The following is a 26,312-nucleotide window of genomic DNA, read 5'->3' on the forward strand; positions in this document are numbered from 1 at the left end:
TTGTTGTAAATATTATTAATGTTCCTCTCCCACGACGTGCACAGGTCAGAGGTGTAGTATAAATGACTCCCGGGCGTTGGTGTAGTTAAGACGACCTTTATGGTCATTTTACGACATTGCATGGCAAGTAAATTGTGACCACTTTGATGAGGAAGCAGATGAAAGGCGAGGTTTCAGTTGTATAAATTATTTCGTGCATTTTCTTCAGCTTTGGTATGGAGTACATGCATGTTTGATGTTTTGAAATGGTGGCAGTGTCATAAAATAGTTCCTATTTATCCGCGCTTAATGTTTACAGCGAATTTATGTCGACTCTTTTAAATCAAAAACCATATCCGAAATAAATTTTTACATGACTCGAGTGTGTTAAAACATTCTCTTTGTGGAGGTCTTCTTCGTGGTCCATGTTCCGGTCACCATGTAGGAAACATAAACTGGGACATTTCCGGATGATCTGATTCAATTACAGACGACATGTTTCTTGTCGGGACACGGGCATCTGTTTCTTCCCAGCCTCTCTCGTAGCATCTTTGCTAGCGCTATTGGATTTCCGTGATGGAGCCTCGGCGAGATAGTACTAGAGGCCTGTTAACTGCGCTTACACCGCATTCGTTTGTTTGCTTCCAGTGCATAATACTTGTACGATAGTACTTCATACAAGTTCTTGTTTATTGAGATTCATCGGGACATATTCGCTTTTCCTTTATTTTTTATGTTTTGGATTTGTGTTTGTTTGTGTGTGTTTTCTGGCCAATGGAATACAAAATTAGGTAAGTACCGAACACGATATCAATATAAGTAGAAACTAGTGTATCATTATTTAAAAGTCAAACTTTCGTATTTATTTAAAAAATGATCCATTTATGACAAACTGCATATTTCAAATAAACGATTTGGAGCATTTAATCCGATTATAGAGGGTTTAAACGTTGTATCTTCTTCTTTTACACTGGAAGATATTTCTGTCAATTAAATCAGTTGTGCGTGAACACACCTTTAGCTGTTGATGTCCGAAATAAGTGTTTTAAAGAAATAGATGGCATATAACCGCTGACATGACATTTCAGAATTATACGTGTGTAACTCAAATACCTGCAAGAGCTGAAAGGACATTTAGCGGGGAAAATATTATCATACTATGTTTAAACTCTTGTTCTGATTGTCTCTCAATCAGATAAAAAAAAACTTTTTTATGATATCTACAGTGGTTGCAAAGTGCGCTCTCAGATTCTCACAGTAGGGGATTTTAATACAGTAATGAGCTTAGGCTTGGAAACCCGTTTTATTCGTTCGCATTATTAAGTGGCCAAAATGAGACGAATATCGGATAGAAATGCGTGAGATGGAAATATCAATTATGGAACTATGGAAATAAAAATATCCTTTTAAATTGATTCTTTTACAGAGGCCTCACTCGTCCAAGCTTCTATTTCTAAGACCTTTTCTCCGCTCATCAGGATCCATTCTAGTACAAGACTGGTGCACTTTGATACTCAAATTCGTGGCCCAATTATTGTCGTGCTGGTAGTTTTAATAAAGGCTATTCTTCACCTAAAACACATTAACTGGTGTGGTGCGTGTTAAATCATGGCATGTAGTACAATATATTTTCATCAAAGCGAATTAAACACTTGTTTTACTGATATTTCAGCAAACTGCAACCCATTCTTATGTGTACGTTTCTATGACTGATGACGTCAAATGCGACCAGTCATCATTAAAAAAGCTATTATAGTCATGATGATCACGACAATGGCCGACCGACACACTGTGGCCCGACCAACCAATCATGGCCTGGCCGACTCACTGTGACCCGACCAACCCATGATGGCCGACCGACTCACTGTGACCCGACCAACCCATCATGGCCTGACCGACTCACTGTGACCCGACCAACCCATCATGGCCTGACCGACTCACTGTAACCCGACCAACCCATCATGGCCTGACCGACTCACTGTGACCCGACCAACCCATCATGGCCTGACCGACTCACTGTGACCCGACCAACCCATCATGGCCTGACCGACTCACTGTGACCCGACCAACCCATCATGGCCGACCGACTCACTGTGACCCGACCAACCCATCATGGCCTGACCGACTCACTGTAACCTGACCAACCCATCATGGCCTGACCGACTCCTGTCACCTGACCAACCCATCATGGCCTGACCGACTCACTGTGATCCGACCAACCCATCATGGCCGACCGACTCACTGTGACCCGACCAACCCATCATGGCCTGACCGACTCACTGTCACCTGACCAACCCATCATGGCCTGACCGACTCACTGTGACCCGACCAACCCATCATGGCCGACCGACTCACTGTGACCCGACCAACCCATCATGGCCTGACCAACTCACTGTAACCTGACCAATTTATTGTGTGCCGACTGACTGACCGACTCCGTATGACCTGACCGACTTACTGTGGCCCGGCCGATTCAATGTGGCTCGACCGACTCATTGTGGCCCAACTGACTCACCGTGGCCTGACCGACTCACTGTGGCCCGACTGACTCTCTGTGGCCCGACCAACCCATTATGGCCCGACCAACTCACCGTGGCCCGGCCGATTCAATGTGACTCGACCAACCCATCATGGCCTGACCAACTCACTGTGGGTCGGCCGATTCAATGTGGGTCGACGGACTCATTGTGACCTGACAAACTCATTGTGGCCCGACACACCCATTGTGACCTGACCGACTCACTATCACTTGACCGACTCACTCTTGCCTGGCTGACTCATTGTGGACTGACCGATTTAATGTGATCCAACCGATTCACTGTGGCCCGACTGACTCATTGTGGCTTTACATACAAACTGTGGACTGGTCGACTCATTATGGCCTAACTCCGAATTATTTAGGCATGACCGACTCAGTATTGCCCGACAGAAAAATTGTGGCCGTAATTCATTATGGCCTGACCGACTCACTATAACCCGACCGACTCACTGATGCTTGACTGACTCACTCAGGCCTTACCGATTAAATGTGAACCAACCGACTCACTGATGAGCGACTGACTTATTGTTGCCATCTCACTTACCCTGGCATGGTCGACTCAGTATGGCCTGACCGACTAATTTAGGCCTCACCGACTAAGTATGGCCCGGTCGACTCACTTTGGCCTGACAAACTCAGTACAGCGTTATTGTACTTTTTATCTATAAAAGTAACTTTCTCTCCAGCTAACTCAGTACAACGCTATTATACTTTTTATCTATAAAAGTAACTTTATTTCCAGCAAACTCAGTACAGCGCTTTTATACTTTTTATCTATAAAAGTAACTTTATTTCCAGCAAACTCAGTAGGCAATATAATTTCGTTATCAATTATCACTTATGAGCTATAGCCGTCGCTCGGAATAACCCCTGCCAGTTCCGAGGGCGAAAGTCAATAGTCTTCAATTTAATGTGCGAAGACCACATATATCTGGATAGTTAATGTGCTGAGGCTATAATACCATTTTATTATTCTCTAATTAAGATTCCCTTTGAAGAACAGTCCAATCCTATATTCAGCGATAAACAAACGGAACAAATTATGTTTCGCACTTTCTACTTACAGCAACATGTAACTACGTAATATCTTCCGTTCAGCTAAAAAACAACATTTATACCTAAGTGTTTCTTGCCATTATAAGCAAAAAAACACCTACAGAGTTCAAACTGAACTTACATATTTGCAATTTACATTCGCGTTACATGTGAGGCGTTGACATTTTGGGCAAGCATTACATGTTGTTAATTACAGTACGTATCACATAAGACGAGCGAGTTTGGTGAAAGGACTATTGATTGAGGCTAAGTGCGAGACTTTGGAGACAGATACGGGAAAGATGGACAGGGCCGGAGATATTGTCATATCAGCGATCAATAGCTACCTCTTCTCATTTAATCTTCCTTATCTCTAATACCTTTCGTTTTTCTCGTTCTATTGTATGATTATAATCACATATTCATTGCCACTCTTCGATACAAGACGCAATTCAGCGTTGCTCGGAGACATTGCACTGCGCTCTTGAATTGTTTGAAGATAACACTAATGAGTTAAACAGCTCCTCGTCCGAGAGTCTGTGAGTCTCTATTTATTCCGAGTTCTGTTGCATCGGCATTATTACAGCTGGCTCAGAGTTCACGTGCACATTTGGTTTGTTTTTCTCTCATTAGCAGTATGTCTGTAAACTTTCCTGAAACAGTGCGGCAATTCACGCTATTGTAAGCCGTCTCTGGAGTCTCGTAGGCCAAACCAGTGGAAGTCTATTGATCAGAATAGTTCATTAATTACGATGTTTGAAATGATGCCTCCACTGGGAGTTACATAGCTGTGGAGAACGGGATGCATGTGTTACTTGTCAACAGAGCTGGAGTACGAATTTGCATGAGATATAAAACCATTAGTTTCCAATTAATCATTCATAAGTGCTGCCCATTATGCCATTAATTAATGGAAATGACAGAGGAGTGAAGTAAAGATTGCGAACACAAGAGTATCCTATCAAATTGTCTTTGAGAACTTGGTGTCTACATCCTGGTGTATCATTGGCGTTCCTGCATCAGGGGTGTCCTTGACATTCTCCAACATCAGTGGTATCTTTGACATGCTCCCATGTGCTGGTCTAATTGAGCGTATCTACAGACCCGCTACATGGGTCAGTACTGATAAAATGAAACTACTTCAAGGTAACGGTATCATGGTGTTTCTGTTATTTTTGCCGGTTTCTGCAAAGTTTCGTCCATCTTTCATGTTAATCTGTTGGTTTATATTTCATTTTTTACAGTTCAATTAAGTTAACAAACGATTATATTCCAGAACCTTTACGTAACAAATTGTTAAGTCAGCATACAAGAAGCATATCTGCATTGTTTCCTTTAATTTAAAGCAATAGTGAAACATGCAACGAAGTGTCATAGACCTATTGATTTATGTAGTGGGTTTTCAACGTTAACTACCTTTCCATGACGTATATTTCCTAAACAAGAAAGCCGTCGCATCACCGGTGGTTGCTCAACAATTTAAAAATTAGTTACATGCTAGGATTGCTGTTCTGAAACTATTAGGTACGTGCTTTTATGTATTATTTATCGAAGTTTATATCGCTAGAATAACGAACAAGCGAGGCTCATGTTATTCAATTTTGCAATTACCACTTTCAACTTAATTTAATGAGAAACGTTTGGGCCAACCTAATGCGTCTGTTTGACTCGTGGGAGACGAAAGTGGGAAATGGTTTACATTTAGTTTAAACTTATTTATTTTACAACGATTGTGAAACAGGTTATTACAACATTATTTTAATCACTCTTGTAGACACGGTGTTACGCGAGAGTGTGGTCTTGTGTTGTGAGGGAAACCGGAGTACCCGGAAAAAAACCCAATTCTACGGCTTTGTGACCACAAACCTAACTCACCGAACTCCAGGCCGGGAATCGAGCCCGGGTCGCCTAGTTGGCAGCGAGTGCGCTAGACATTTTGCATACCGGACAACCACTATGGTTTTATGGTTTCTATGTCTTAATTCTTCCTCATTTTCTAGATGGTTCGTTGCTTATTTCAATCTGTTTCGAAACATTAAGAGTAAACTCACAGCAAATTTTATATATAGTGGGATTATTTTGTGATAAGTGGTCGTACCTGCATTAATTGTTCAAGTTGAAGGGGACGATTCCAGCAGGTTGGTACCGCTGGGTAACGAAGCTACGGCGGATCTCGGTCGACCATCTCTGCACGGAAATAGCTCAACATGCCGTGATTCTCCTTAATTAGACGTCCACCGACAGAGAAACCCTAGAGCGTAGCTTGTCGTTACAGATATATTAATTTGAAACGAAATCTGGTTTTCACTCATGGAAGGAACTGATGTTTAATGTACCGTGAACTCCATCCACATTTAACTAATTGTGCAGCTAATGTGGCATTCACGGAAGAAAGACAAATTGCTCTTCCCTGATACCACAGGTTTAATTCTAATAAGAACGGACGATTTGTTTGGATACCATTGTCACACAGTCCATGTAAATGCAAAAGTATGCTCATAGTAACCGTTAGCGACAGTATTTTTTTAACAAATTCCATAACAGAAAACCATGCATTGTACATTACTATTTGTGAAATAAGAGTCATAGTCAATCCGATTAGCAAAACGTTCATTAATTGGGTTAAGGAAACAGTTTAGAAAGATATTTGTGTGGCAGATGTGAGCCTTTCACGAATTTCTAAGAAATCCCCCATCACTGCAATACCGAACACAAACATGCACGCATACACGCACGAACCGGAGCGATCGCACGCACGCACGCACTTAAAGCGAGGGAGAGAGAAATGAGGAGAAATGCGGCGTATATAGTTAGTTGTTCACTGCGATTTTCATATATCGTATATACTGTTTATTGATTGAATATCTGACAAGGAGACTGAAATAAGATGGATTATGAAATGGACATTTTTCTCTCGTTTCAGAGACTTATTTAGAGATTTGAGTTCCTCTACTGAATGCCCCATTGTTGTCTTCTCGCTGATATTGTCAGGATGAGTCGAGAGGGAGGATGACAGCGGACATCAGGTAAGTTCGTAGACGACAAGTTTAATCAAACAGTAAATCACAGTTTTCACAAGTCGATATGTATATTGTTATGCATTTTATTACAAACATCTGTGAGTTTTGCTATCTTTTGTGAATTCTTGTTAAAACACATTTTTTAAAGAATATATATATTTCGGATATAAGGACTAATATTTTGTAACAAATACATTTAAGTTATATTGTACCTTGACTTTGTATTGAAATATGCACGTTAACAGTATTGGTATAAATTATACTGATGGGGATTTTGAACTGATGTACTCTATTCATGCAACGTCAGTGACACTCTTTCTTTGACATTTTAGATTAAATCGTTGCTAATCAATGCACACACGGTCAAATTCTGTTTATAAATGCCGGTAAAACACTGACAGTGAGCGCATCCACACCTGTTTGGCGTGTTCGGATGGATATAATTACATCTTGATGTGACAGAGGTCGCTCCTTTGCACTACTAGCTAATGAATTGTATATGTTCATTACCTTATTTTGAATATTGGTCACTGGGCGTGTGTTGTTTACAGACCGCGCAATGGTAATGGTATTGATTACGGCTGTTTCATTTACTTAAGTCTCCCTCGGTAGTTGCGTCCACTCGGGATTTACGCGGGTGTCACTGCCCTCTCTGGCTGCTGTCAACAACCCACATACATCTCTAACTACTTCAGTATTACCATATATACTCGCAAGGAATAAGTGCCATAAAATATCGATACACGGTAAAGGCTAAGTTTATTTCAAAGCATAAAGGCCTTAGGCTCATGCATCAATGATATACACACGTTTATTAAGATAATTATAAATACTATAAATTGTTGCGTTTCTTAATTCCAACCCTTGAATATAAACTAACGTGTACATCGCTATTTCTTTAAAAGTATATTTAATAAAACTTTTTTTCAATATTATATTATAAAGCAACTTCTGGTAATGAAATCCTCCTATTTGGCGCTAGAACCATTTATTATTCATCGGTCCAAGATTGTATTTGCAATTAACAAAAGTTGTGCACAGAGCAGAATAGACATTTTATTAAGACTTGTCTACAATTACAGACATTTTTTATATAGTGTGTGTCAACATATGTATATATTATGCTGGAAAAATACTACGTAAATGTTTTCATAGAATCAGAAAACAACATAGATAAGCCAGTTTTATGATTTACCTTCCACTTGAAAACATCTGTGTTCACGACCTTAGATTATAAAACATGTAGTGCTGTGAGATATCAGATATGATGCCTACTGGTGAAATAATCGGCATTGGTATATAAATGTTATAATTAAATTCGTTGCAAATAATTGTTTCTACTTTTTCTAAGGCATTTTTTTATATTATTATTATTATTATTATTATTATTATTATTATTATTAATTATTATTATTATTATTATTATTATTATTTTTACTATTATATTATTATTATTATTATTATTATTATTATTATTATTATTATTATTATTATTATTATTATTTTTACTATTATATTATTATTATTATTATTATTATTATTATTATTATTATTATTATTATTATTATTTTTACTATTATATTATTATTATTATTATTATTATTATTATTATTATTATTATTATTAGTATTATTATAATTATAATTAGTATTATTATCATAATAATAATAATAATAATAATAATAATAATAATAATAATAATAATAATGATAATAATAATAATAATTATTATTATTATTATCATTATCATTATTATTAGTAGCAGTAGTAGTAGTAGTAGTAGTAGTAGTAGTAGTAGTAGTAGTAGTAGTAGTAGTAGTAGTAGTAGTAGTAGTAGAAGAAGAAGCAGCAGTAGCAGCAACAGGAATAGCAGCAGCAGCAGTAGCAGTAGCAGTAGCAGTAGTAGCTCTAGTAGGTGGAGTAGTTATTGATAGGCCATTACAGAAGTTGCCGATGTATCCGAATAAAATAGAGGACACTCGTGAGCATCTCTATGTTTTGGTTGACTACTAGTACTGTTAGACATTTTACCCCAATGGTACTCCAGAACCTACATGCATAACGGACGTTAAACTTTTTCTTCTTTTTCTCTGAACTTATACATGGATTCCAGTGAACGGCATTGTATCTTTTCATCAATTGACCAGTACTTCGAATGACATTTTGAGCGTACAACACATTCTTGCTCGATGTAAGGATTCGTTCATACATTCCGAGAAATATCTCGAAATTATAATAGTTTATTTTCTTTTTTATCATGATAATCATTTTTATGCGTGTTTTCAGAGAAAATTTCTAGGAACTTTTCCCATGAGAGATATAGAAATGTCATGAAGGAAATAAATTATTGCAGTTTTCTCCCTGTTTAATTACATTATTTGTTATAAAGTAATCAATATGCAAATATGTGCTAATATTTCGCCATGTGTTCTATGTCACAGAAAACCATGTTTGGCAAATAAATGGAATAACACATAGCAGAACTCGTATACGTGTTTTGTACACTTATTACATTTGACGCCACAACTGTCGTTGGTGGCGAAACTGGCAACTGCCGTTGGTGATGGTACATTTCACGCCACATTGGCAACTGTCGTTGGTGATGGTACATTTGACGCGACACTGGCAACTGTCGTTGGTGATGGTACATCTGACGCCACACTGGCAACTGTCGTTAGTGATGGTACATTTCACGCGAAACTGGCAACTGTCGATGGTGATGGTACATTTCACGCCACACTGGCAACTGTCGTTGGTGATGGTACATCTGACGCCACACTGGCAACTGTCGTTGGTGATGGTACATTTGACGCGACACTGGCAACTGTCGTTAGTGATGGTACATTTCACGCGAAACTGGCAACTGTCGATGGTGATGGTACATTTCACGCCACACTGGCAACTGTCGATGGTGATGGTACATTTGACGCCACACTGACAACCAACTGCCGTTGGTGGTAGTACATTTGACACCACAGTGGCAACTGCCGTTAGTGATGGTACATTTGACGCCACACTGGCAACTGCCGTTAGTGTTGGTACATTTGACACCACACTGGCAACTGCCGTTAGTGATGGTACATTTGACACCACACTGGCAACTGCCGTTAGTGTTGGTACATTTTACGCCACACTGGCAACTGCCGTTGGTGATGGTACATTTCACGCCGCACTGGCAACTGTCGTTGGTGATGGTACATTTGACGCGACACTGGCAACTGTCGTAAGTAATGGCACATTTGACGCCACACTGGCAACTGTCGTTGGTGATGGCACATTTGTCGCCACACTGGCAACTGTCGTTGGTAATGGCACATTTGACGCCACACTGGCAACTGTCGTTGGTGGTGGTACATTTTACGCCACACTGGCAACTGTCGTTAGTGATGGTACATTTGACACCACAGTGGCAACTTTCGTTGGTGATGGTACATTTGACGCCATAATGGCACCTGCCGTTGGTGATGGCACATTCGACACCACAGTGGCAACTGTCGTTAGTGATGGTACATTTGACGCCACAGTGACAACTGTCGTTGCTGATGGTACATCTGACGCCACACAGGCAACTGTCGTTTTGGCTGGTACATTTGACACCACAGAGCAACTGTCGTTGGTTATGGTACATTTGACGCGACAGTGGCAACTGCCGTTGGTGATGGTACATTCGACACCGCAGTGGCAACTGTCGTTAGTGATGGTACATTTGACGCCACAGTGACAACTGTCGTTGGTGATGGTACATCTGACGCCACACTGGCAACTGTCGTTGGTGATGGTACATTTTACGCCACACTGGCAACTGGTGATGGTGCATTTGACGCCACAGTGGCAACTGTCTTTGGTGATGGTACATTTGACGCCGCAGTGGCAGCTGTCATTGGTGATGGTACATTTGACGTCACAGTGGCAACTGTCGTTGGTGATGGTACATTTGACGCCGCAGTGGCAACTGTCGTTGGTGATGGTACATTTGACGCCGCAGTGGCAACTGTCGTTGGTGATGGTACATTTGATGCCGCAGTGGCAACTGTCGTTGGTGATGGTACATTTGACGCCACAGTGGCAACTGGTGATGGTGCATTTGACGCCACAGTTGCAACTGTCTTTGGTGATGGTACATTTGACGCCGCAGTGGCAACTGTTATTAGTTATGATACATTTGACGCCACAGTGGCAACTGTCGTTGGTGCCGGTACATTTGACGCCACAGTGGCAACTGTTTATAGTGATGGTACATTTGACGCCACAGTGACAACTGTCGTTGGTGATGGTACATTTGACGCCACAGTGGCAACTGTCGTTAGTGATGGTACATTTGACGCCACAATGTCAACTGTCGTTGGTGATGGTACATTCGACGCTATAATGGCAATGGTAAATGTCGTTAGTGGTGGTAAATATCACTCTTTAAAGGCAAATGTTGATAGTACGTATAACGTATAAGATTCAAAGTCAAAATCAAAATGCATTGCAGTGTTTTGATTGCAGAAAACTTTATAAACGTTTATTGAGTTTAAGTGGTCAAAAACAAGGTATACCTAAACCAAGTACTAAGAATATGAACTTTTTATTTTTATTATTGTTATCTGTTATTAATTACAATATTATTATTATAGCGCTATTTTCATAATACACGTTCAAACGCGCTAAATAGTGATGTTATAAGTTAACATTTAATTATGTAATATGTATGGCCTTTCATGGTAATAAACAACATGTTCAATCTGGACATACAGGAGGCTACACCTCTCTTCTGTTTGGAACATCTGTCTGATATTCTTATAAACAAACAGAAAGTGCGGCAATGTTAGTTGGCGATGTTACTTGGCTGGTGTTTACTGGTGCCATTGTGATTGTTTACATGCCCTGCCCTGCTGCGGTTATCATTCCCATGATACAATACTCAGTCCATGAACTGTAGATCATTCCCATGATACAATACTCAGTCCATGAACTGTAGGTCATTCCCATGATACAAGACTCAGTCCATGAACTGTAGGTCATTCCCACGATACAATACTCAGTCCATGAACTGTAGGTCATTCCCACGATACAATACTCAGTCCATGAACTGTTGGTCATTCCCATGATACAATACTCAGTCCATGAACTGTAGGTCATTCCCATGATACAAGACTCAGTCCATGAACTGTAGGTCATTCCCACGATACAATACTCAGTCCATGAACTGTAGGTCATTCCCACGATACAATACTCAGTTCATGCGTCCATGCACTGTAGGTCATTCCCATGATACAATACTCAGTCCATAAACTGTAGGTCATTCCCATGATACAATACTCAGTCCATGTACTTATGTCATTCCCTTGATACAATTCTCAGTCCATGTACTTAAGTCATTCCCATGATACAATACTCAGTCCATGCACTGTAGGTCATTCCCATGATACAATACTCAGTCCATGTACTGTAGGTCATTTCCATGATACAATACTCAGTCCATGCACTGTAGGTCATTTCCATGATACAATACTCAGTCCATGCACTGTATGTCATTCCCATGATACAATACTCAGTCCATGCACTGTAGGTCATTTCCATGATACAATACTCAGTCCATGTACTTATGTCTTTCCCATGATACAATACTCAGTCCATGCACTGTAGGTCATTCCCATGATACAATACTCAGTCCATGTACTTATGTCATTCCCACGATACAATACTCAGTCCATGTACTTATGTCATTCCCACGATACAATACTCAGTCCATGTACTTATGTCATTCCCACGATACAATACTCACTCCATGTACTTAGGTCATTCCCATGATACAATACTCAGTCCATGTACTTAGGTCATTCCCATGATACAATACTCAGTCCATGTACTTAGGTCATTCCCATGATACAATACTCAGTCCATGCACTGTAGGTCATTCCCACGATACAATACTCAGTCCATGCACTGTAGGTCATTTCCATGATACAATACTCAGTCCATGTACTGTAGGTCATTCCCATGATACAATACAACACATATTGTTCTTTAGGTGATTTCATTTCAAAGATACTGTGCAGTAATTTACATGATATTGTTCAGTTCGTTCATATTGAAAAGTTTGTTTATTGTTATGATTTTGATCTTTCCTGTACACATGTTTAAGTATTGCTGTACTTTCCATTCACTTTTTTCATTCCCAATTTTCTACGTCTTTCGATATTGCGCATACATACAAAGAGTACTTAAATTGGCAAAGAACTTTCTATCAATTGAATGTGTAACACATGTGTTTTCTCTGCATTTGACATGAAAAACCTATAAACTCCGCTACGTTTTAAGGAGGCTGGCCACACCACCTACCCCGTGTATATTTAATTACCCACAATTAATATTTCCGCCGCTTCTTCAAAGCCGTTGAAAACATCGGGCGAGTACACATGGCAGTAAAAGTTGTTTATCAATTATCTCTTATTGGCCATAATTGTGTACTCTCACAGATACCGTCAGCACGCCATGAAAGTCGAATGCTGTTTCAAGTGTGACCCAAGTGCTGATACCACATCACACGCCACAGTGAACGTCTCCAATATATCACTGTTCATAAAACCCTTTTGTGATAAGAACTAATTGTGGTAGGCACAACAATTACCATCATGATCTCTAACGTCGTTGACGTAAACGTTAAGGTACGATACTATCAACGTTATCCGAAAAGACTTGCTGACAACTATTCAACGACAATGACATAGGAACGTCCGAAGAACTTTTACTTTTTTTTTAATCAAAATCAATAGCTTTTAAAAGTTGTTGTGATATATAATACAAATATTTGAATAATAACACGTTTTGGAAAAAAACACTGGCTATTAAAAATAAACCTAAATGTAATCTGGTTTCTTTAGTGCGTTTTTGTCTTTTAATACAAATACTTCTTTATTCTGAATGAAAGCATTCCCGCTTGGCTCGATTTTTGCGAGGCTCGAGGTATTTTCGCCGGTCCCTGTGAATTCGAGCCAACGGAGTTCGACTCTATCCCGAATTTGATCGAAAGCACATTAATAACAAACAATTACCATGTGTTAAAAAATTTCGCGTCACAATAGGGTGTCACAGTGAAACAACGATTATCACTGTTTACGCTATATATGATAATAATTGTGAGAAGTTAATGATGAGAATTTAATTGTGAGAAATGTAAATGAATAGCAAACATATGAATAAACCCCTTCCATAACGGTCCAACATCGGAAACATGAATAAACCCCTTCCATAACGGTCCAACATCGGAAACATGAATAAACCCCTTCCATTACGGTCCAACATCGGAAACATGAATAAACCCTTCCATAACGGTCCAACATCGGAAACATGAATAAACCCCTTCCATAAGGGTCCAACATCGGAAACATGAATAAACCCCTTCCATAACGGTTCAACATCGGAAACATGAATAAACCCCTTCCATAACGGTCCAACATCGGAAACATGAATAAACCCCTTCCGTAACGGTTCAACATCGGAAACATGAATAAACCCCTTCCATAACGGTCCAACATCGGAAACATGAATAAACCCCTTCCATAACGGTCCAACGGAAACATGAATAAACCCCTTCCATAACGGTCCAACATCGGAAACATGAATAAACCCCTTCCATAACGGTCCAACATCGGAAACATGAATAAACCCCTTCCGTAACGGTCCAACATCGGAAACATGAATAAACCCCTTCCATAACGGTCCAACATCGGAAACTCTGAAATATATTAATATTATTATTCAACAGTTCCGCGAGACAGACAAGATGCACCAATTATCCATTCATGATTTTGCGAAACTTAAACCTGGCGTATTATATGCACTGACATATTTCAATTGTGCTTGTCTAAAAATGTATTTTTTATAAGAATAAACTTCACCATAATGTATTCACTGTTTTTTGTTGGTATTTTTATAAATATTTTAACATTAAGTATACGCTAACCTTTAACCATATAAACGATTTCCATAGCGAAGAACGTAATCTGTGCCGAAGTAAACAATCGGTTTGACAACTTCAAATTTGAAAATACACTGTAAAAGATTTCCTAACAGACTAAAATGGAAACTTAGGTCGTTAAAAACATCGGATCACTCGAGGTTTTAGCTCGGGCCCCGGCGTCCTCGAACAATCGCAGTTTAACTATATTCTTGTGCCTTCAACCTTTAATGTGTTTTTGTGTATTTTAATACAAGTGTCTGTACGCATCGTATAATGTTAAAATTTTACAACCGTCAAATTAATATTTTGCTAGAACGAAAGAGTCGCAATTTTATCGTAATAGCAAATATTTATATATTTATTTGAATCACTCTTTCACTTTGAAGTATTGTACTATGCTACGGTAGTATGTTTCCTTGATGTTCTTCTGATCTTTTAAACAGCTTAATGGCTTTTTATCGCAAGCTTTCATATTCAAAGGAAATGCATATTGGTTATGAGGCCAGATGCGTAAGGAAAATGCAGATAAATTGCTTTGAAATGATACTATTGATTTGCAAGCCATTAGAGAGTTAAAGTAGGTAAATACTAAATGCTTTGATTTCCACGAAACACTTGCCGATAGTTTATTCCGTCAAAACTTCCCTTGACAAAATTAGTTCTTTGTAGAAAGAGAGCTTCCCCCGACAAACATGTTCTTAGTAGAGAATGAGCTTCCCCCGACAAACAAGTTCTTAGTAGAGAATGAGCTTCCCCCGACAAACAAGTTCTTAGTAGAGAATGAGCTTCCCCCGACAAACAAGTTCTTAGTAGAGAATGAGCTTCCCCCGACAAACAAGTTCTTAGTAGAGAATGAGCTTCCTCCGACAAACAAGTTCTTAGTAGAGAATGAGCTTCCCTTGACAAACAAGTTCTTAGTAGAGAATGAGCTTCCCCCGACAAACAAGTTCTTAGTAGAGAATGAGCTTCCCCCGACAAACAAGTTCTTAGTAGAGAATGAGCTTCCCCCGACAAACAAGTTCTTAGTAGAGAATGAGCTTCCCCCGACAAACAAGTTCTTAGTAGAGAATGAGCTTCCTCCGACAAACAAGTTCTTAGTAGAGAATGAGCTTCCTCCGACAAACAAGTTCTTAGTAGAGAATGAGCTTCCCTTGATAAACTTCCCTTGACAAACAAGTTCTTGTTAGAAAGAGAAGCGAACAGCTGAGATCATTATACCAAATGTAAGGATACGAATATCATTTTGTTCTAGAATGAATTCTATGCTCTGATATAAGCTGTTAATATACACCCTAATTTTATAGACGAAGACGAAATATGCAAAAGTTTTTTCAATGAATTACTTAGGAAGACATTGGGAAATACATAAGCAGCCATTGGGATAAAGAATGCAAGCCGATATGATATACATTACCAGTAATGGGGATAAAGGTAGCAAGCCGGTCTGATATAAATTACCAGACATGGGGATAAAGGTAGCAAGCCGGTCTGATATACATTACCAGACATGGGGATAAAGGTAGCAAGCCGGTCTGATATACATTACCAAACATGGGGATAAAGGTAGCAAGCCGGTCTGATATACATTACCAAACATGGGGATAAAGGTAGCAAGCCGGTCTGATATATATTACCAGACATGGGGATAAAGGTAGCAAGCCGGTCTGATATATATTACCAGACATGGGGATAAAGGTAGCAAGCCGGTCTGATATACATTACCAGACATGGGGATAAAGGTAGCAAGCCGGTCTGATATACATTACCAAACATGGGGATAAAGGTAGCAAGCCGGTCTGATATATATTACCAGACATGAGGATAAAGGTAGCAAGCCGGTCTGATATACATTACCAAACATGGGGATAAAGGTAGCAAGCCGGTCTGATATACATTACCAAACATGGGGATAAAGGTAGCAAGCCGGTCTGATATACATTACCAAACAATAGGATACAGATAGTAAGCCGGTCTGATATACATTACCAAACATGGGGATAAAGGTAGCAAGCCGGTCTGATATATATTACCAGACATGGGGATAAAGGTAGCAAGCCGGTCTGATATACATTACCAAACATGGGGATAAAGGTAGCAAGCCGGTCTGATATACATTACCAAACACGGGGATAAAGGTAGCAAGCCGGTCTGATATACATTACCAAACAATGGGATACAGATAGTAAGCCGGTCTGATATACATTACCACACATGGGGATAAAGGTAGCAAGCCGGTCTGATATACATTACCAGACATGGGGATACAGATAGTAAGCCGGTCTGATACACATTACCAGACATGGGGATAAAGGTAGCAAACCGGTCTGATATAAATTACCAAACATGGGGATACAGGTAGCAAGCCGGTCTGATATACATTACCATACATGGGGATAAAGGTAGCAAGCCGGTCTGATATACATTACCAAACATGTGTATAAAGGTAGCAAGCCGGTCTGATATACATTACCAAACATGGGGATAAAGGTAGCAAGCCGGTCTGATATACATTACCAGACATGGGGATAAAGGTAGCAAGCCGGTCTGATATTCATTACCAGACATGAGGATAAAGGTAGCAAGCCGGTCTGATATACATTTCCAGACATGGGGATAAAGGTAGCAAGCCGGTCTGATATACATTACCAAACATGGGGATAAAAGTAGCAAGCCGGTCTGATATACATTACCAAACATGGGGATAAAGGTAGCAAGCCGGTCTGATATACATTACCAAACATGGGGATAAAGGTAGCAAGCCGGTCTGGTATACATTACCAAACATGGGGATAAAGGTAGCAAGCCGGTCTGATATACATTACCAGACATGAGGATAAAGGTAGCAAGCCGGTCTGATATACATTACCAAACATGGGGATAAAGATAGCAAGCAGGTCTGATATACATTACCAAACACGGGGATAAAGGTAGCAAGCCGGTCTGATATACATTACCAGACACGGGGATAAAGGTAGCAAGTCGGTCTGATATACATTACCAAACAATGGGATACAGATAGTAAGCCGTTCTGATATACATTACCACACATGGGGATAAAGGTAGCAAGCCGGTCTGATATACATTACCAGACATGGGGATACAGATAGTAAGCCGGTCTGATACACATTACCAGACATGGGGATAAAGGTAGCAAACCGGTCTGATATACATTACCAAACATGGGGATACAGATAGCAAGCCGGTCTGATATACATTACCAGACATGGGGATAAAGGTAGCAAGCCGGTCTGATATACATTACCAAACATGGGGATAAAGGTAGCAAGCCGGTCTGATATACATTACCAAACATGGGGATAAAGGTAGCAAGCCGGTCTGATATACATTACCAGACATGGGGATAAAGGTAGCAAGCCAATGGGATAAACATTACCAGACATGGGGATAGAGTAGTAAGCAAATGGGATATACCTAACCAGACATTGGGAGAGACATAACCAAACATTAAGATAAAGATAGTAAGCCAATGGGATATACATAACCAAACATTGGGAGAAACATTGCTTGACATTGGGATATACCTAACCAGACATTGGGAGAGACATAACCAAACATTAAGATAAAGATAGTAAGCCAATGGGATATACCTAACCAGACATTGGGAGAGACATTGCCAGATATTGGAAGAGACATTTCTAGACATTGGGAGAGACATTGCCAGATATTGGAATATACATTACCAGACATTGGGAGAGACATTGCCAGATATTGGAATATACATTACCAGACATTGGGAGAGACATTGCCAGATATTGGGATATACATTACCAGACATTGGGAGAGACATTTCTAGACATTGGGATATACCTAACCAGACATTGGGAGAGACATTGCTAGATATTGAAATATACATTGCTAGATATTGGAAGAGACATTGCTAGATATTAATATCATATAGTAGCATGTGTGACATATATATTGTCAACCCGAGGGCAGAATGTCACCCGAGGCGTAAGCATACCTGCGGTCTCGCCGGATACGTGTTTACACACCGAACTCGATCTGATACAGGTCACCAGAGAAGCGTCCTATCAATATATTCCATATATACATCACCAGACGTTGGGAGAGACATTGCTAGATATTGAAATATACATCACCAGACGTTGGGAGAGACATTGCTATATATTGGGATATACATTACCACACATTGGGAGAGACATTGATATATATATTGGGATATACATTACCAGACATTTGGAGAGACTATATATTGAGATATACCTAACCAGACATTGGGAGAGACATTGCTAGACATTGGGATATACATTACCAGACATTGGGATATACATTACCAGACATTGGGAGAGACATTGCTAGATATTGGGATATACATTACCAGACATTGGGAGAGACATTGCTAGACATTGGGATATACATTACCAGACATTGGGAGAGACATTGCTAGATATTGGGATATACATTACCAGACATTGGAAGAGACATTGCTAGACATTGGGATATACATTACCAGACATTGGGAGAGACATTGCTAGATATTGGAATGTACATTACCAGACATTGCTATAATTAGACTTCAACGTAGCCAGACATTGTGATAGCCATTGTCATAAATTGGCTAATTATTGCCGGACATAGTGATAGCCATTGTCATAAATTGGCTAATTATTGCCGGACATTGTGATAGACATTGTCATAAATTGGCTAATTATTGCCGGACATTGTGATAGCCATTGTCATAAATTGGCTAATTATTGCCGGACATTGTGATAGCCATTGTCATAAATTGGCTAATTATTGCCGGACATTGTGATAGCCATTGTCATAAATTGGCTAATTATTGCCGGACATTGTGATAGCCATTGTCATAAATTGGCTAATTATTGCCGGACATTGTGATAGACATTGTCCAAATTTGGATTAGACATATTGAAACTACGTAAGGCATTTCTTGAAATTTGGTTAGGTATTGGGTTAAAAAATGATTTGAAAAACAATTGAGCATTCCTATTTTCTTAGGTTTAGGGCATTATACACAAATGTGGTTATGGTATATCATATGACTTTATTTTCTGACTGAAAAAAATCTGTAGCTTTTTACAAAGAGGATCGTTGACGATATTATTTAGGTATATTATTATTTATTGTCTTAACATACATCGGGAATTGAAATATATATATATTGGAACTCTTCTTCAAGTACATTACATACAAGACTAAGTCTTACATTCAATGGTGAACTTCTATTACCTGTACCCGCTTGTACGTTCAATATATGGTGCGCTCATTATTATTATACTTAGCAATTCTATATTTTTGAATATTTATGCAATTCAAATAAGGCTGGAAATAAATAATTCCTTTCCTGTAAAATACTGCCACTTCAGTGTCATTTTACCTGACCGTTCAAGGTTTTGATTAAAATGATCTCAGACAAGTTAAATTGTTCTATAATACATGTTAGCATTCACAAGTTATAATATATCAATAGGTTTTGCTTTTCTAGTCCTACCTGAGACGCGTTATCATTGGCCAATATCATACAAGGTGTGTGCATCTTGCCTACCAGACAATCTCGAATCCCCATTTGCAGCACGTTATCACGAACAAGAACGTTTCGTTCGTATTTGAGCACGAGCCAGCAAAATGAAGGTGCAAATTAGTGAGGATGTTTTGTAACGTAATTGTACAGAGTATAGAGTCGCTTGTATCTGTCATGTTCATATTTTGAATGATTGCATAGTAGTTTCATGAAGTGAGGTTGCTTCACAGACACACTTATGGACATGAGATATTTACCCAACCCTACACCAACTTATTTTTTCTTTGGTTTTTTTTACGTTGCCTTACCATCATTTGGTGCACTTCGTATATAGGAAGAGCGTTTTATTACGGAAGTGGTATCATAGCTTCACAGTCATGGTTTCTTGTAGCATGCCACATGAATGGTTATTCATTTTTCTAAAAGCCAAAATAAATCATACACGTTTCCATGTGCATTAGTAGGCTTATTATAAGGGCAATATAGCATTTCATACTGACTGAAATGTGGTGGAATCTGGCGAGCCTATTGTAAGATTCGCGACCTACTGGGTAAAAGCGCATTTCAAATATAAACAGATCTTGACTATGTGTGTGGGGAAATGTTTTTTCAGTACCTTTCTCTGTTGCAAGATGGGTATCCTTGATTAAGATAGGAAGAAAGAGCGTACAATGTTAGCCGCGGCAAATCCTGCGGATTTCGGCATGATCTGTAAAATATATTGATACTGTCATAGTAGAGCAAAGTGTCCGTCTTACAATGAGAGAGATAGGGAACGTATCAGTGATACATTCGTCAGCGGTGTATTTGATTTTAAGGGGAAATTCACAGGTTTACGCACGTTGGGCTTGTTAACCCCAAGACAGAAGCTGGCACGTGTCGGCATTGCTCACTCAATTCTAAGACAAGGACCATTGGCATTAAAGAGAGATTTCCACGGGTGATGAAACATAGCTCCATTTTTTTTACCCCGCCAGCAATGAAAGTAACGAAATGTGGGTGGGTGAAAATATTGAGCGTCCTGTGATAGCTAGGCGCAGCATGAGTGTTTCTATTTTTGACAGCAATGTGGTTGTTGGCCGGGTCAGCAAAATGAGATACGGTACCAGAGCACAGGCGTATTTTATAGGGATCATACTCTCACTTCTGTTATTGGCCACTTTCCCGGGGATGTGCTGTGTCACGTTGTTACCCGACACTGCTCCTGTGCGTCGCTCAGCACTGCTGACATACTATTAACAACAGTTCAATCTCCAGGTTTTGCAACATCCAGTAAACGACCCAGACCTCTAACCTTGTGACCTCTGGTTGAATCATCAGATCAAGTCCTGTCTACGCGGACGTCGTTTTGAGACGAACAGTGCCATTTTCAGTGCCTATTATGTATGAACAATATACTAAAACAAGTCTTAGAGCTAGTTACGGCATTTGCAGACTGGATTTCATGGCTCAAAAAGTATGTGGGTGCCAAGGGGTGGGGGACTTTGAGGTATTAAGGTAGACATGTCTGCCAAGACAGAAGTTATAACGGTAATGCGGCGGTGTTGCCACTACTTATAAAACGCTCCCTGTATCTATAGGCAATCGCAGTTTAGTTTTTGTGCGTTATCTGTCAGAGCTTACCGGGGATGCACAGTGTATCAATTTTGTAGACAGCTCGCGGCGGAACGCTAATAGCTTTCTTGTCAAACTAATTATCAAAGGGTTTAACGAATAATTAAAAAATGTGACATTTGCAGAGATATTTCCATATTGTTCATAGGGAACATATGTGGTTTGTCGTTAAACCTAGTCCTCATAACTTTACAAGACTGGTTTTTTTTGTCTGCATCCAAGTTAATGCCAGGCTAATGTGCGGATATATATATATATATATTGTCCTTTAAAATTGAGACCACCCAAATGTAACATTTTGTGCATTTTCATTTATTATAGTATAAGTCATACACTGATAGTTCTTGTAGGTCATACAAAGCAAAACGAAACCTTCGGTGGGAGTTCATACCGCTTTGAGTTTTCGCTCTGAAATTTTAAGCCAGTATGCTTACATGCATTATTTGTGTGTGTGTGTTTTTAATTTAACTTTAAGAGCTATTTTCATTCAGATGCTTTAATATGGCCCCAGAACATATGTTAAGTATGACATATGTTGTGTCTTATACGCGCGGGTGTAAATGTCAGAAGTATTAACATGACAAACAACCAGATAGTAATCTGCTTTGTTCCCTGATATTTTTCTTGCCAAGTATGTATGCTAAGAAATCCCCTTCTTAGTCTTTCAGATTTTACAAAATATGTTCTAACTGACTGATTGTAATGTATTTTCTGCAGGCGGGTCATCAACTTATGACGTCATGTATTTTAAATTTTAAAGAGGCAAGACACCAGATGGTCCCCAAATCGGCAAATATATTACATATACAAGACACGCCTAGAATTGTCAATACGAGCTAGTAGGAGGCCGATAATACATAATTTTACATTAATGAAAGAATATTTTGTCGCTGTTCAGGCTAAGTTTACCTGTTTGAAAATAGCGTATATTTAGCACGTGAAAGTCACGATACATCAAGATACATATACCGACACTATTTTTAAATTTACTGGATTTTTTGTAGTAGACAAACCCAGTATATTTTGAGATGGAAATGTACGCTAAAACTACGAAATACACATAAAGCGATGTGATACATCAGTATTAATAAAGCAAGATTCAACGCGCTTTACACACCGATATCAATTGTATGTAAGTTTACGACAATTTTCCTTCTCACTGGCGATTGTATCCTCTGGTGTCTAGTCATTTTTAAACTGCAAGTTAGAACGATTAAACATGGTCCTGTTACTGACAATTTTCAAGGCAATTCCATTGGCAATTTCATAGAGAATTTCACAGGGAATTGCATAGGCAATTTCATAGGCATTTTCAAAGGCCATTTCATTTGCAATTTCATAGAGAATTTCATAGGGAATTGCATAGGCAATTTCAAAGGCACTTTCAAAGGCAATTTTATTTGCAATTTCATAGATAGTTTCATAGGGAATTTCATTGGCAATTTCATAGGCAATTGCATAGGCAATTTCAAAGGCAATTTCATTTGCAATTGCATAGATAATTTCATAGGCAATTTCATAGGCGATTTCATGTATAGGCAATTTATATATAGGCAATTTCAAAGGTTTGAAATGTTGGTGTTAATCTAATGTGTTATAACGTGCACATATGGATTGATTGACTTGATCAGAGTTGATGGTTATATTTGTTTGTCGAGTGTTGGAAAAAAACTTTTTGTTTAACTGTTATATCAAACAAACAGAACGTATATGCCTTTTACGACATGTATTATTGACTATAACCGAGCCCCAACTCCTTCCTTTCCGTATAACGTTGCACATACTAAGGTTGATATGATGATACCGCTCCGCCCCGATAGTTCACTGGTAGAACGTCAGCCTCTGGTGTGGAAGCTCCCATATGCATACCCATAGACGTTAGAAAATTGAACCAGAAGCGCTGGGCATTAGAGGTTTGTACTCTAAATTTTAATTTTACTCAGTCCTGTGTATCGGTGCTTTACATCGAGTATGTTAAAGAACAAAGGGATCTGTTCGAAAATGGCTAGGTTATTTCACTCTGTTTCTACAGCTCTGCTAATATATAGTTATATCTAATGTTACTAATGGCATTTGAAACACTAGGATCTAAAGCAAGAACTGAAATGTACTGCAGGGGGGGGGGGGGGGCTGATGGCAAGATATCACTGTTATTTGTTATATATGTGATCATTCTTGTCATCAGCATCAATGCGAAAGTCGATGTCACAAAAGGTATATACCATTGATATTCCCCTCTCAGACAGAGAGGGGATGTCGTCGATTGAACAAAGTGCTTAAATGTGTTTGCTATATCTGCTTTGTTTAGTATCAGTTTAATATCATTGCACTAATACTCAATAGTTATACCATATTCATACTACAGTAAAACTACGATCGCTCGAGGTCGCCAGGGACCGAGCCAAAACCTCGAGGGAACCGATGTTTCGAACGACCCGATTTTCAATTTTCCAGTTTGATATGAAATATCTTTCAGTGTATTTTAAGTTTGAAGTCGTCAAACAGATGGTTTACCAAGACACCGATTATATGTTGCGTTGTGGAAATCGCTAATATGTTCAAAGTTTGTCTTAAACTAAATGTAAAATGTTGTGTCTTTATAACACATTGGTAAATTACCTATAACACGGATGACTTTTCTTAAAGAATATACATTGAATACAATGTACGAGAGTCAATCGATCAATGTATTGAAGGCCAGGGAGTATGAAATGTTCAAGGTATAAAGCATCTCACAGACTGGCGTAAATTACCCAATGGAAACGAAGTGTCGAATAAGTAATTGGTACGATTGTTACCAAACTATCTTGGAACGAGACATTCATGATACGAAATGTCTACGTTTCGAATACATTCTGCTTTTAAAATCTCCAAATTTCAGTTGTCTATTTTCATAAATGTTGCATTAGTAAAAATTACTGTTCTTATAGATTACATTCCTCAACGGCGGGTTTCAGGCGGTTGTCAGTAATGAAGTAACCTTTGACCTTAACATTCTCTACAAGACTGAGTTAAATACTCACTAAACTATGATATGTTTCACTCTGAAGGTTTGAATGGCCACAAGATTTCGGAAAAAATACGCTCAAAAATATTCAGTCCCCCAAGAACACGCTCGTTATTGTGCATATAAGTTAGTGTTCACTTTTATAAGGGTATCTATAATTATTTTGCGAATATTTCGTTTTAATCAATAAGATGTTATATATGAATAGTGCTATAGCCTATGCTGAGATTGGATATTTACAACCGGGAATTCGGGAAGTAATCAACGTGATTCTGGAAGTCATCTGTCTACATCTACAGAGATTTCAGCTGCACACGAGATATGTTTTAGTTGTACCACAGCCAAGACTAAAGGTGCTGAAAGTGTTAATTAGTTTTAGTTGAGGATAATTTAATTCTTGCGGTAGAAATGTAAACACGGGTGAACAGAAGTGCAGTAATGCTTGCTATTTATGTTGTGAAGCTGATTGTTGCGGATTGTTAATAAAAGCCAATAGACGAAATACGAAATGAGAGATTAAACGTATCTGGAAAATGCATGTTTAAAGTGACTTGCTCATGTTTTTGGACCAAAAATTAGTTTTCCCGGTTATGCATCAGAAAACACTCATTTTAACAATATTTTACTCTATGGTATCGAAATTGCAGAAAGAAATACTTTTATAGTATAAAAAAGTATTTTGGTTTGAGTAGTGTTCGAGCCCACGCTGGTAAAATCAAGAAAAAAAGTAGAAAACAGCCGGTTAGTCCATACGGCCACCGGGACATACGTTTTACGATATGTTGACCTTTTAACGATACATTGATAATGATTTTGTTTTAATACTCCTTTTGATTTGCCATTCTTTATTTCGTTATTAAAAAGAGAGCATTTTAAAAACCATGAGCGAGTTACTTTTATAGGTCATGCAAATAACTGTTATTTCTCCCGCCTCAGATTCTAAGTATCTTACACGAGCGGCTATGGTATATGCTTTTTCTCCCACCTCAGTTAAACAAAATTAAGAAAAAAAAATGTATTTTTTTGCCGGAACTCTTTTGTGCTTAGTGAAAATAATTGCGTACGGATATGCAATAAATCGTGAGTGTAAGATAGGTTCATTCCGACCCGAGCGTAGGGTGTTTTGCGGAAACGAGGTTTACCGATTTTCCGCAAAACACCCTGCGCGAGGGTCGGGATGAACCTATCTTACACGAGCGGCTATGGTAGATGCTTTTTCTCCCACCTCGGTTAAACAAAATTAAGTAAAAATGTATTTTTTGCCGGAACTCTTTTTTGCTTATAAAAATAATTGATAACATATTCTTCAAACACTACACTTACTTTTTAAAGCTGAAATTTTCGTCCAACACTGTGGACATCATCAGAGTAACTGGCCTGACTATCGCTCACTCGCAGCTCTGACACTCGGGACTTCCCGCCGAATTTCCGTAATCCGGCGAAAAGTGGGTTGTAAATCCCAGAAAGGAAGGCCCCCTCGTCCCGGTTCATAACTGCCCCCTCAGTTTTGATGCAAATAGCCTCCTTCGTTTTTCGCACTCTCCAGTCTGATTCTCTCTCTATTACGCGTGCCCCCTCCCAGTTTATTTCATGATTATTTATGTTCTGGTGATCTGTGATTGCACTTTTTTCTATTGTCGATTCTG

The 26,312-nt window shown here is 39.0% G+C and overlaps 1 protein-coding gene across 2 annotated transcripts in view; it reads left to right on the plus strand.

Annotated features, from left to right (window-relative positions):
- The first annotated feature begins 537 nt into the window (after positions 1–537).
- Positions 538–26,312, plus strand: part of LOC128209291 (uncharacterized) — a 45,628-nt gene continuing 19,853 nt past the window's right edge. The window contains exons 1-2 of one of the 2 annotated variants that reach the window (XM_052913267.1): positions 538–770; positions 6,477–6,579. The gene's annotated coding sequence lies outside the window, so the exon portion shown is untranslated. The remainder of the gene's footprint in view (positions 771–6,476; positions 6,580–26,312) is intronic. The other variant, XM_052913266.1, reaches the window with a different exon arrangement.

This window comes from Mya arenaria, chromosome 11 (assembly GCF_026914265.1).
Source record: "Mya arenaria isolate MELC-2E11 chromosome 11, ASM2691426v1".
Lineage (NCBI taxonomy): Eukaryota > Metazoa > Mollusca > Bivalvia > Myida > Myidae > Mya > Mya arenaria.